Below are 12,853 nucleotides of genomic sequence, written 5' to 3'. Positions count from 1 at the left end.
TTAGGGATTTCTCCTAATGCTATCCTTCGCCTATCCCCCCACCACCCTACTATCCCTCCCCCAGCCCCCCACCACCTTACTAAATCTCTCTCCTAGCCCCCCACCACCCTACTATCCCTCCCCAGCCCTCCACCCCTCAACAGGCCCTGGTATGTGCTGTTCCCCTCCCTGTGTCCTGTGTTCTCATTGTTCAACTCCCACTTATGAGTGAGAACATGTGGTGTTTGGTTTTCTGTTCTTGTGTTAGTTTGCTGAGAATAATGGTTTCTAGCTTCATCCATGTCCCTGCAAAGGACATGAACTCATCCTTTTTTATGGCTGCATAGTATTCCATGGTATATATGTGCCACATTTTCTTCATCCTGTCTATCATTGAGGGGCGTTTGAGTTGGTTGCTAGTCTTTGCAATTGTAAACAGTGCTGCAATAAGCATTCGTGTGCATGTGTCTTTATAGTAGAATGATTTATAATCCTTTGGGTTTATACTCAGTAATGGGATTGCTGGGTCAAATGGAATTTCTGGTTCTAGACTCTTGAGGAATCGCCACACTGTCTTCCACAATGGTTGAACTAATTTACATGCCCACCAGCAGTGTAAAAGCGTTCCTATTTCTCCATATCCTCTCCAGCACCTGCTGTTTGCTGACTTTTAATGATCACTATGGTGTGAGACGGTGTCTCATTGTGGTTGTGACTTGCATTTCTCGAATGACCAGTGATGAGCTTTTTTTCATATGTTGTTGGCTGCATAACTGTCTTCTTATGAGAAGTGTCTGTTCATATCCTTCTACTTTTTGATGGGGTTTTTTTCCTTGTAAATTTGTGTAAGTTCCTTGTAGAATGTGGATACTAGCCCTTTGTCAGATGGGTAGATTGCAAAGATTTTCTCCCATGATGTAGGTTGCCTGTTCACTCCGATGATAGTTTCTTTTGCTGTGCAGAAGCTCTTTAGTTTAAATAGATCCCTTTAGTGAATTCTGGCTTTTGTTGCCGTTGCTCTTGGTATTTCAGTCATGAAGTCTTCGCCCATGCCTGTGTCCTGAGTGTTACTGCCGAAGTTTTCTTATCGGGTTTTTATGGTCTTAGGTCTTACATTTAAGTCTCTAACCCATCTTGAGTATTTTTGAATAAGGTGTGAGGAATTGGTCCCGTTTCCATTTTCTGCACATGGCTAGCAAGTTCTCCCAGCACCATCTATTAAACAGGGAATCCTTTCCCCGTTGCTGTTTTTGTCAGGCTTGTCAAAGATCAGATGGCTGGATACTTTTGTCTTTTAACCTCCATTCCAGAATTAAAAGTGATTTACGCACGGCTGCTACATATTAGAGTATTCTGTATTTGTCTATATGTTTACCTTTAGTAGTGAACTTTGTGCTTTTGTATGCTTTTCTTTTCCTATCAAGCATGCCTTCATTTCATCTTGAAGGACTGCCTTTAGTAACTCTTGTAAAGTCAGTCTAGTAGCGAGGAACTCCTGCTTTTGCTTATTTGGGAGAGTCTTTATTCTTGGAACGTGACAGGTTTTTATTCTCTCAGCACTTTGAACGTATTATCTCACTTGCTTCTTGCTTGCGAGGGTTATGCTGTGAAGCCCACTGATCGCCTTTTAGGGGTTTCATTGTATGTGACAAGTTGCTTTTCTTTTGCTGCTTTAAAAATTCTCCCTGGGCCAGGCACGGTGGCTCACGCCTGTAATCCCAGCACTTTGGGAGGCTGAGGTGGATCTCCTGAGGTCAGGAGTTTGAGACCAGCCTGGCCAACATGGTGAAACCCCAACTCTACTAAAAATACCAAAATTAGCCAGGCATGCTGGTAGGTGCCTGTAATCTCAACTACTCAGGAGGCTGAGCAGGAGGATCACTTGAACCCAGGAGGCAGAGGTTGCAGTGAGTCAAGATTGCACCCCTGCACTCCAGCCTGGGTGACAGAACGAGACTCCTGTCTCAAAAAAAAAATTCTCCCTGAAAAGCTAGAACTTTGAACGCGTGCTCTAACTTTCTCCCCGCAGGGAGAGGCCAGGAGTTAGGGGTTTTCTCCTGCTTATTTTGTGCCGAGCTGGAGAGCATGGACTATGGCAAATCGGAACATGCTGATCTAAACCCCTTCCTTTATTCTCAGCAGCCCTTGACCGGGTGCCCTTTCCTGTTCTAAGCCATCCCCTGGGCAGTCCCCTTGTAAAGTCTTAACATTGTACTATGGTCCAGGGAGGAGCGAGAAGCTGGAAGTTTCCTCTTGGCCATACCGTGCTGGCCTCGGGGCGGGACTGTGCTGAGTCGACCGTGAGTTTCCCTGCCAGCTTCATCAGCTGCTTTTGCACTAGCTCAGGGGCAGGAGCCTCTTCGTTGGTTTCTCTGTTTCTCACAAGGGGAATTATTCTATATATTTTTGTGAGTTGGTGTCTCTGTAGGGACAAAGAGGGTCTTGGACTTCCTATTTTGCCATGTTGCCAAAGTCACCTCCTGGAATAGTCTTTACGAATGTCATTAAGGTGAGGATCTCGAGGTGAGATCTTCTTAGATTGGGGGAAGCTGATTTCAGTGATGAGTGTCATGAGAGACAGAAATGGAGGAGACAGAAGCACAGAGGAGGAGCCACGTGAAGCCAGAGGCAGACACTGGAGACATGTCTTCATAGGCCAAGGAGTGCCAAAGACTGTTGGCAGCCAGCAGACGCTGGGAGAGAGGTGTGGAACGGGTCCTCTCTTAGGCTCTCCAGAAGGAGCTCACTGTGGCGACACTTTTGAAGTTGGACTTTTGGCCTCCAGAGGCATGAGAGAATGCATTTCTGTTCCTCCCTGCTGGCAAGCTTGGGGCGATCGTTACAGCAGCCCCAGGGAACGAATGAACAAAGGAAGTGAGTTTGGGGGTTTTACTGTCAACATCTGGGGCCGTTAGACCTGCTTTTGGGTCAGCAGCCTGACCCAGCTGGTCACTCAGTTGGGCCGCCTGCGTCTGCGGCTGCTCTCCACAGGGGTGTTCTGACTGGGGATTTCTGCTCAGCCTTAGTGCCCTGCGTTCCCTGAAGGTGCTCTTCCTGCTCCCTGGAGTGCCCTGGGGGCTACGTCTGGGGAGTGTGCAGGGTGAAGGCTGAACCTGTGTGGCTCCAGACTCCTGGTCTAATTAACCAAAACAACGTTTTTGTTGTTGTTGTTTGAGATGGAGTTTTGCTCTTGTCGCCCAGGCTGGAGTGCGATGGCGCGATCTCGGCTCACTGCAACCTCTGCCTCCCGGGTTCAAGTGATTCTCCTGTCTCAGCCTCCCGAATAGCTGGGATCACAGGCACGTGCCGCCACGCCTGGTTCACTTTTGTATTTTTAATGGAGACGGAGTTTCATCATATTGGCCAGGCTGTTCTCCAACTCCTGACTTCAGATGATCCACCTGCCTCAACCTCCCCAAGTGCTGGGATTACAGGCGTAGCCACTGTACCCGGTCAACAAGTTTTAGATGGGTTATTTTTAGGGGAATTAATAAAGGATTTTGTTTGGAAAAAAATGCTTTGCCGCTTAACAACAACAGGGAAAGGAAAAGGAGCCTCATGAACCCACAACTGTGTTCCTGCTTCCCTGTCTCTCCTGACGCCGTTCTTTGCCCAGCTGTTTCTGCCGATGAGTGCTCTTCTTGGGCGCAGCAGTTGCTGCAGTCACAGTGCCTGGCAGGTGGACGGGGGCTTGGAGCAGACGTGCAGGGAGGACGGGAGTTTGAAGAGCCCCTGGGGCTTCAGAGAACCACGGGGCGCTAAAAGCTCATTCCTGGCCACGCGCATCTGTTGTAGGTGCTGGTCGCCTTTCGTGGCCAGCATCCTGCCAGTTCTTCCATCCTAGGCCGCTGTCTCCATTTCACTGATGGCTCCTGGCAAAGCACAGAGGGGAGAAGTTAGGAAGGGGTGGGGTGAAATGATTAAATATGGGGAGTGGGTAAAAATGTGCAGGCAGGGGGAAAAGGGAGGGGGCGTAATAACAAAAGGAAGAACTGCACCTACATTAGAGTGCTGTAATTTCCCCAAGTGTTGCCACAGAAATCACACTTCAGACTACGCCGTGCACAGATGTGTGGGGAACGATTTACCTGTGTTGTTCGCTCCCTGTCGCCTGCGCCCTCTTTCTCGTGTCTCAGTCAGCAGGACTCATTTCATACATTATCCTCCGCGGACTCTTCATTTCTCCGCACTGCCAGGGTGACCCCTTTTCAAGTCACAGACTTATTAAGGCTGCCCTTTATTTTGCGTCACTTACCATTTTCGGCGCTCCTTTATCTCACTCCTTTGCATTCAGAATTTCCGGCCTAAATCAATGGCCTCGACACGAAGCTCTCTGCTTTCTGTTTGGCGTGAGTAGCTCCTTTCCTGAATCAGAAATTGATTTTTCCTCCTAGAAGTCTAGCCTGGGAAATAGTCAATATGCTTTCTAAGTCTTAATTTGTTAGAAGGAAAGATGAAGATGAAATTTGGTGATGGGGATTCCCTGGAAAAGAAGCCCTAGGCACTCCTACCCTCACGCGTTCACACTCTGTCGTGATGCATTTCTTGTATTCTGCTTTTCCTCTCTAAAGAAGGGAAGCTTCTTTCTGGGACCAGGACACTGGGCTCATTAGTTTCAGCCCCAGCTCTGCCACATGCTTGCTGTTTAACTTTTAGAAAGTTAGCCCATCTTTCTGTTTTCCGGACTATGAAATGGAGACTCACTGATCTCTTGGATGAATGAAGTGCCAGGGAACCACTATGAGACTTGCCCCATGCAGGAGTAATGAATGAATCCATTTCAAAACAGCTGGATGTGAAGGCCACAGCCCAGGCTCTCCTCGGACTCATTCTGTTTAGAGCGCAGCTTTCATGCAACGTGTGTGGCGGGCAGTTCCTGACGAAGCCTCTGCTGTGCTTACAGAGCACGTAGCCCTCTTGGGGGAGATGGGAAAGGATCTTGGAATATTAGCCACTGTTCCCATTGCAGGGAACTATGCTAAGAAATGTGCTCCCAGGTTGTTTTGCAGCCAGATGTGTCTGTAAAGAACTCATAACTGGCTGAAGTCAAGAAAACCCACCTCTGTCGTAGCCACCTGGAAGGCAGGTTTTGGTGGATTTTGAATCACTTGAGGCTCCACGTGCTTCCTGGCTTCAACATCTACCGGCCTGCAGATTCTGCAGCTACGCTGGTCAGTCCAGCTGCTGTCACATATTGGCCGTGGTTCCAGCCTGGCTCTCCCTGCCACCACCTGGAGCATGGATCATCCCAGCCCAGAGGTCATGGTCAAAAACTACGCATGGTTACCAGAGAGCCACACGGCCACCGACACAGCATGCCCAAACCACCCACGCCCGAGTATCAGTTCTTAACATCCTCTGTGCTTTCTTGCTGGAGTGCGGCCTTCTCAACCACTCATAAGTACCTTCCACCATCTCTTTTGTTCTTTTCACCGCTTGGAAAAGAGGAAGGTCACCTGAAGGTCACCACTGGAAACCCTTGCTGGCCATGGGCCGTCACCGCTCTGTGACACTGTCCAGACTTGGGCTGTAGGTTGTCTGGTACCTGTGCAGCCTCTCTTTTATTTTACTTTTATTGTAAAACCTGTGTGCAAAAAAGTCTATGTAGTGTAGAGATAAAGTTTAAAGAATAGTAGGCCGGGTGCGGTGGCTCATGCTTATAATCCCAGCACTTTGGGAGGCCAAGGAGGGTAGATCACAAGGTCAAGAGATTGAGACCATCCTGGCCAACATGGTGAAACCCTGTGTTTACTAAAAATGCAAAAATTAGCTGGGCATGGTGGTGCACACCTGTAGTCCCAGCTACTCGGGAGGCTGAGGCAGGAGAATTGCTTGAACTGGGGAGATGGAGGTTGCAGTGAGCTGAGATTGTGCCACTGCACTCCGGCCTGGAGAGAAAGCAAGACTCTGTCTAACAAAAAAAAGTTTAAAGAATAGTAGTGAAAAGACATCCACGTACCCTCCACCAAGCTTGAGGATAGTAACCGTAGTTCTGAAGTCCTGTATCCGAAGCTGCTTCCCTCACCGTTCCTTCCCCTCTATCCCATCAAAGCTATCCTCTGTGCTGAATTTAGTGTTAATCAACCCCTTGATAGTACTGTAGTTTCTTTTTTACAACATATTAAATATTTAAAAAAGATATTGCTTAGCAGTGCTTCCTTCTGAACTTTATATCAATGGTGTATAGTATGTATTTCTCTCAATTTGTTCATTTTCTAAATGTTACTTTTTGAAAGATGTATTTGTGTTGAGTTAGCTACAGTAATTTTAAAATTAGGATTTATATTCCTTAGAATTTTATCTCTGGGGAATTTTTGAGTCTTGAGTTTAAAGGACCTTCCTTCAGAAAGGACTCGAGTTTTATTTCTCCAGGTACCTGAGGTATTACCAGCCCAAAGGGTCGTAGAAATAGATTTTGGGTGTTTTTGAACACACATTGGGTGTAAATTCCGACTCCAGCCCTACACTTAGGCAGGCTTTTCTTCATTTCATTTACTGCACCGGAGCTGAGTCTGTGCGAGGCAGGTCTCCTCAGTGCGTCTCTGCAGCACAGGCTTCTGTTGGAGTAAGCCCATGAGTGTGTTGACTCTATTTTTTGTAGAGTTCTCTCATTTGGATTCCTACACTTCTAGAAATGTAAGGCAGATAGCAATGAAACAGCAAAGCAGATATTGGTTATCTTTTGCCATCGTGTGGTCACCACAAAGCTTAGTGCTTTAAAATTACAATAATTTGTTTGGGTGCAATGGCTCACACCTGTAATCCCGGTACTTTGGGAGGCCGAGGCGGGCGGATCACATGGTCAGGAGTTTGAGACCAGCCTGGCCAACATGGTGAAAACCTGTCTCTACTAAAAAATACAAAAAATTAGCCAGATGTGGTGGCAGGTGCCTGTAATCCCAGCTACTTGGGAAGCTGAGGCAGGAGAATCGCTTGAACCAGGGAGGTGGAGGTTGCAGTGAACCAAGATGGTGCCACTGCCCTCCAGCCTGGGTGACAGAGCGAGACTCCATCTCAAAAAAAATAATAATTGTTTTTGCTCTTGTGTCCAGGAGTCAGTTAGGGTCTGCTGGGGCAGGCTGGGCTGAGCTCCGCTTGGTACTGGGGCTCCCCACCTCTCTCAGCTTCCTCAGATCAGTACAGCATATTCTTCTAATGGCAGTGGCAGTATTTATTCCAAGACTGCTGGGCAGAAACATGCAGTGCCTCTTAAATTAAGTCTAGACCTCATGTACTTCCTTTTTACTCACGTTCCATTAGCTCGAGCAATTCCTGTGGCCCCGGTCCAGTAGGAAATCTGTTACCTTCTGCCTCCAGTGGAAGGAGCAGCAAAGTCACATGGCAGAAGGTGTAGATACAGTAGAGAACTTTGATCTTTGATTCTGTTTGCCACGGGGATGTTGCTTTCCTTTACCTATGCTTGCTAGTGTTGAAGATCTGTGCTCACTGAATTCCTTTCTCAAAAGTTTACATTTCCCAAGGGTTTGGTTTATTATTCAAGAATGTTTATTTCTACTCTGGAAGTCTCTCAGGTGGGATATTCCAGATGAGATATTTTCTAAAATTGAGAAAAAACAACAACAAAAAACAAAGGCCAAGTTGATCGTGACTCTCACCTGTAATCCCAGTACTCTGGGAGGCTGGGGAGGGAGGACCGCTTGAGTCCTGGAGTTTGAGACCAGCTTGGTGCCCCACTGTGGGTTGGGTTCAGTCTGCTCTGCGTGCAAGCAACAAAGCGAGACTCCATCTCAACCAAAATATTTTAAAAAATAACAATAAAAATTAGCCAGGTGTGGTGGTGCATAGCTGTAATCCCGGCTACGTGGGAGGCTGAGGTGGGAGGATCCCTTGAGTCCAGAATCTCAAGGCTGCCGTGAGCTGTGATGGCACCACTGCACTCCAGCCTGGGTGACAGAGCAAGACCCTCTTTAAAAAACAATACAAAAGGAAGAAAAAGGGACATCAGGAGAATGCTAACTCAGATCACCACTTCCCTGGCTTCGCAGCATTGTCAGGGTGGGGCTCCTGAGAACAGAATTGCATGTGGGAGCCTCATTTCTTACGACTTACTCATCAGACGTCAGGGCACCACCTGGTCTGCGAGGGTACCTGTGGATAACCTGTGGCAGGGATGGGTGGGATAAGGTAAAGCAAGACTCAAACTCAGGCTGGGGGTGTGAGCTCATACCTGTGATCCAGGACTTTGGGAGGCCGAGGCAGGCAGATCACTTGAGGCCAGTAGTTCAAGACCAGCCTGGCCAACACATGGCGAAGGACACGTGGACGTGGTGAAGGACATGTGGACATGGCGAAACCCCATCTTCACTAAAAATACAACATTAGCCGGCATGTTGGCGTGCACCTGTAATCCTAGCTGCCCCAGGTGGGCAAGGCATGAGAATTGCTTGAACCTGGGAGGTGGAGCTTCCAGTGAGCCAAGATGACACCACTGTACTCTAGCCTGGGCGACAGAGTGAAATTCTGTGTCAAAAAAAAAAAAAAAAAAAAAAAAAAAAAAAAAAAAAAAAACAACAACCCTCAAACACACATTTAAAATATTGATACTTAAGCCATTGATGAACTGTATGCTAATTGTGCTGAAAAATAATGGGATACAAACTTGGTATATTTACAAGAAAGAGAAATTAGGTGTTGACTATTCATAAATTAATTAAATATTCCTCATTTTATAAGAGGAGTTGGTGCAAAGTAAATTTAAATAGCAAACCTTGCAATTTGGAATTTTTGGCTGGGTGCAGTGGCTCACACCTGTAATCCCAGCACTTTGGGAGGCCGAGGCGGGCAGATCATTTGAAAGACCAGCCTGGCCAGCATGGTGAAACACCATCTCTACTAAAAGTATAAAAAATTAGCCAGGTGTGGTGGTATGCGCCTGTAGTCCCAGCTACTCGAGAAGCAAAGACAGGAGAATCACTTGAACCCAGGAGGTGGAGGTTGCAGTAAGCCGAGATCTTATCACTGCGCTCCAGCCCCAGGTGACAGAGCAAGACTGTGTCTGAAAAAAAGAAAAAAAAAACAGTTTTTAAATTTTCTTACGACTTTTCAGAAATCTGTTTATCACGTATAACAGGAAAATATTTGCAGGTCTGGGACTCTTTTCTATTGTGGTGATCAGTATATGTTTTAAAGATTTCATTTTTATTAAACAATGTTTTAAGGATATATATATGGCTCATTTCATATACTGGTTAATGTTCGTTACGTTAAGTCATTACATTTTCACATGAAGCCAAATTTAAGTCTTAGAGTTGGACACTGCTAATTGTTTTGGTTATTCCTAGCTTTTTGTAAAATACATACATGTGGTTTTTTCCTTCCAGATTATTGGGCTTTGTCTCTATTTTCAAGACAGATCAGGAGATGACTGTAACTGCTGTGTGGCAGCCTGATGGTTTCAGCGCAGTCCGGGGATTGTATCATTGTATCAGCCTTTGATCTGAGGGTCTCTGTGTGTCTCGTCTCTTTACTGACACATGCCCATGGGAGAGCAAGGAATTCCTAACTTCAGCAGTAACTTGGGAATTTCATTGAAAAGAAGCAACTCCTTTCCATCTCTCATGCTTGTTTTTCCCGCCATCTTCTGGGTTTTCAAAATTATCTTTTGGGTATTCCAATCGTACTATGATAGGCTTTAAAAAAATAAAAGAATGAACAGAAAAGGAAACAGCTGGGAAATCCACCAGCAGAGCCAAGTTCCACGTCCCAAATTAATTTATTTCCTATCTTCTTACGTATTACATGTACCATCTCTGTATCCCACTCTATTTTCGGAGTGAGCATTATTCCCGGAAAGAACTTTTGTATTTTCTCGGAGTCCATCTGCTCTGACTACTTATCTCCCACCTGAAGCCATAATGTTCCATTCCGAGCCTCATAATCATTTTCACAGCAACTAAATGTGATTTCACACACAGCAGATTATGACTTCTGTGGGGAGTGAGCAATGTAAAATGATTAACCCCTTAGGACAGGGACCCCATTTCACACTAATCTCCTTAGCAACCAACAGAAGACAGGAAAATGGGCAGCATAAATGGATTTGAGGATAATGCAGCATTCCATTTAACCATCAGCTCCAGACGCCTCCGGAACAGGTTTCTAACCGGAAATGATAGCCGACACCAAAGAGTATTGAGCACATGTCCCTGGAAAAGGTGGGACTCACATGGAAGTAGGACGTGGGAACGTGTGCCGCAAAAATTGGGGGTCCACTGGGGATGAAGTCTTGCCTGACCATGGTGGGTCGCTGGGCCAGCAGCACCCCAGAGAGATACCATCACGGAATTTATGGATGATGGGGTTCCCAATGGCTTACGTCTAAATGAGTTCATTCTAATTTTGTCTAGTTGCTTTATGTTTTGGGGAAGAAGAGCTATGCCACATGTAGATGTGAATTAATACTTATAACTGCCCACAGAAACAAGGATAACCCAAAGGTCTTGATTTTTTTCCCTAAACATTTTTTTTTTTTTTTTTCCCTGAAAGACTTCATGGCAATTGAATACCCTGTTTTCAGCTTCCTGTCGCTGATTCAAGGAAGGGAGTTTTTATTGGGAAGAAGAAAGTCAATCTCAACAATGCCACAACTGTTTTTTTTTTAAAATAACCTTCCATGCCTGTGACACTGGCAGCTCATAGAATGGGTTCCATTGTATTTGAATGCTTGTGAAGTTAATGCTACCTTTTTCAGCGTGACTTACATATAGAGGATGTCTGGTTGGTTTGTAGCCAATGGCTGTGAGATTTGATGACTCACAGTATCTCAGTAATAAAATGTTTCCCTCTGCATCACATGTGAATTTTGGAATCTTCACCAGAGCTGATTGATCAGCTCAGGCAACTGTCTCCATAAAGTGTAATGAAATTAGAATTTTGGTTTAGTCATAAATGTAGTTGCAGCGTGGGATTGGAAAGCATCTTCTGTCCCTTGAAGAGAATGTGATCTCTGAAGAAGTTACCAGCCTGTGGTGGAATCCAGGCATTCTGGAACCCTTCGTTACCCGAGTCAATTATTATTATTGTAATTTCGACTCAGCAAGTGTATGAACTTGAAAACATCATCTAATAAACATTTATTAGTAGCTACCCTTTGCCTGATAGCAGAAAATGAGAGGGAACCAGATGCACCCACTTTAATTAATTGCTGTAATCAGGAGTGGTATGCAACATGGCGGGTGAAAATTGCCGACTTAAATTCTGGCTTTGTGGCTCAAACGGAGTCTTGAAGTCTTTTTCCCTTGAATAGCTACAGAACTAGAGCCTCTGAGTCTTCCTGTCTCGTCCATCTGAACTTCTTTTCTTTTTGGGCTGAGGTGTGTTCAGTTGAAACTCTTGATGTAGTAACAGGTTCTGAATTGCTAATTATTCTGCAGGAGAGTTGGGAGTTTATTCCTGAGTTTTCTCAGTTCATTCAAAAGACCAACACAGAGAGGAACAAGGTCAGGAAATGGAATGGAGACAATGCACGTGATCCTCCTTTTGCCTACAAGTGGCACAGATTGAAGTGCAGCCCTCTGCCCAGAGAAAGCTTTTCTGATGTCCCTAAACCATCCTTTAGGCCTCTCCTTAGACATGGCTTTCTCTGAGAAGCCTTCCCAAACTGTCCCACCTGCCCTCCCTCCTGCCTCCAACTGTTAGGCTTCCTTATTCCTGTCTTATACTTCATCTACTTTATTTTAGAATTGCCCATTTATTGTCTATATCCTCTTTTACTTGGGGTCAGGGACTGCGTCTTGTCACCTCTATCTCCAGAATCTAATACAGAGCCTAACTTTCAGTAGGTGCTTAATCAAACCTGAATGAATGAATGAGTGAATGAATGGGAGTAGTGTGTCTCACCTAGGTATACCTTACTCATTTCTGCATCCCCGGTACCTACTGTTACCAGAAACGAGGTCCAATCCGGACCCCAAGAGAGGATAATTCGAGACGAGTCCATAAAATGAAAGCAAGTTTATTAGAGAAGAAACAAAACTTCTTTACTTAGAGAAGTGAAGAAACTCCATAGGCAGAGCAGCCCTGAGGGCGGCTGGTTGCCCACTTTTATGGTTATTTTTTTATTATATGCTAAATAAGGGTTGGATTATTCGTACCTCCCCTTTTTAGAAGATGGAGGGTAACTTCCTGACGTTGCCATGGCATTGTAAACTGTCATGGCGCGGGCGGGAGCGTAGCTGTAAGGACAGCCAGAGGTCACTGTCGAGGCTGTCTTGGTGTTGGTGGGATTTGGCTTCTTTACTCAGCCTGTTATATCAGCAAGGTCTTCATGACCTGTACCTTGTGCCGACCTCCTGTCTCACCTGTGACTTAGAATGCCTGACCACGTGGGAATGCAGCCCAGTAGGTCTCAGCCTCATTTTACCCAGCTCCTATCAAGATGGAGCTGCTCTGGTTCACAGGCCTCTGACCCTACTTGTGTATGAGTTACCTATTGTTGCATAACAAACCACTACAAAACTTAGTGTCTTAAAGCAACAGCTATTCATTCAGCCACGATTCCGCAGACTGGCCGTTTAGGCCGGCCCAGCTGGTCGGTTCCGGTGTCAGCTGGGCTCCCTCACGTGTCTGTGATCAGCTTCCAGGTGAGTTGAGTGCTGGGTGATGTCAGCCGGCCTCAGCTCGGGGTCTCGTCTCTCTTCCACGTGATCTTTTTTCTTCCGGCAGGCTAGCCCGGGCCTGTTCGAGTGGCAGCTAGGCAGGGTTGTGGCAAGTGAGCAGACGGGTGCCTGACCTCTGGAGGCTCGAGCTCAGCTGGCACAGCCTCACTTCTACTGGATTTTCTTGGCTAAAGAAGTCACAGAGCCAGTTCTGACCTAAAGGGAAGGAAAACTGAGCGAGAGGAGGAACTGCACAG

The 12,853-nt window shown here is 46.1% G+C and overlaps 1 protein-coding gene across 9 annotated transcripts in view; it reads left to right on the top strand.

Moving 5' to 3' along the window:
• KIF26B (kinesin family member 26B) overlaps window positions 1–12,853 on the top strand; it is a 636,506-nt gene that overhangs the window by 177,507 nt on the left and 446,146 nt on the right. For 2 of the 9 annotated variants that reach the window (XM_078357170.1, XM_078357169.1), the window contains 2 exons: window positions 1–12,581; window positions 12,664–12,853. The exon at window positions 1–12,581 is cut by the window's left edge. The exons of 4 other annotated variants lie outside the window; for them this stretch is intronic. The gene's annotated coding sequence lies outside the window, so the exon portion shown is untranslated. 3 more of the 9 variants (XM_035280615.3, XM_035280617.3, XM_078357171.1) reach the window with 3 other exon arrangements.

This window comes from Callithrix jacchus, chromosome 19, assembly GCF_049354715.1.
Source record: "Callithrix jacchus isolate 240 chromosome 19, calJac240_pri, whole genome shotgun sequence".
Taxonomy (NCBI): domain Eukaryota; kingdom Metazoa; phylum Chordata; class Mammalia; order Primates; family Cebidae; genus Callithrix; species Callithrix jacchus.
Note: the sequence above shows the minus strand (reverse complement) of the source record. Positions and strands in the feature narration are given on the sequence as shown.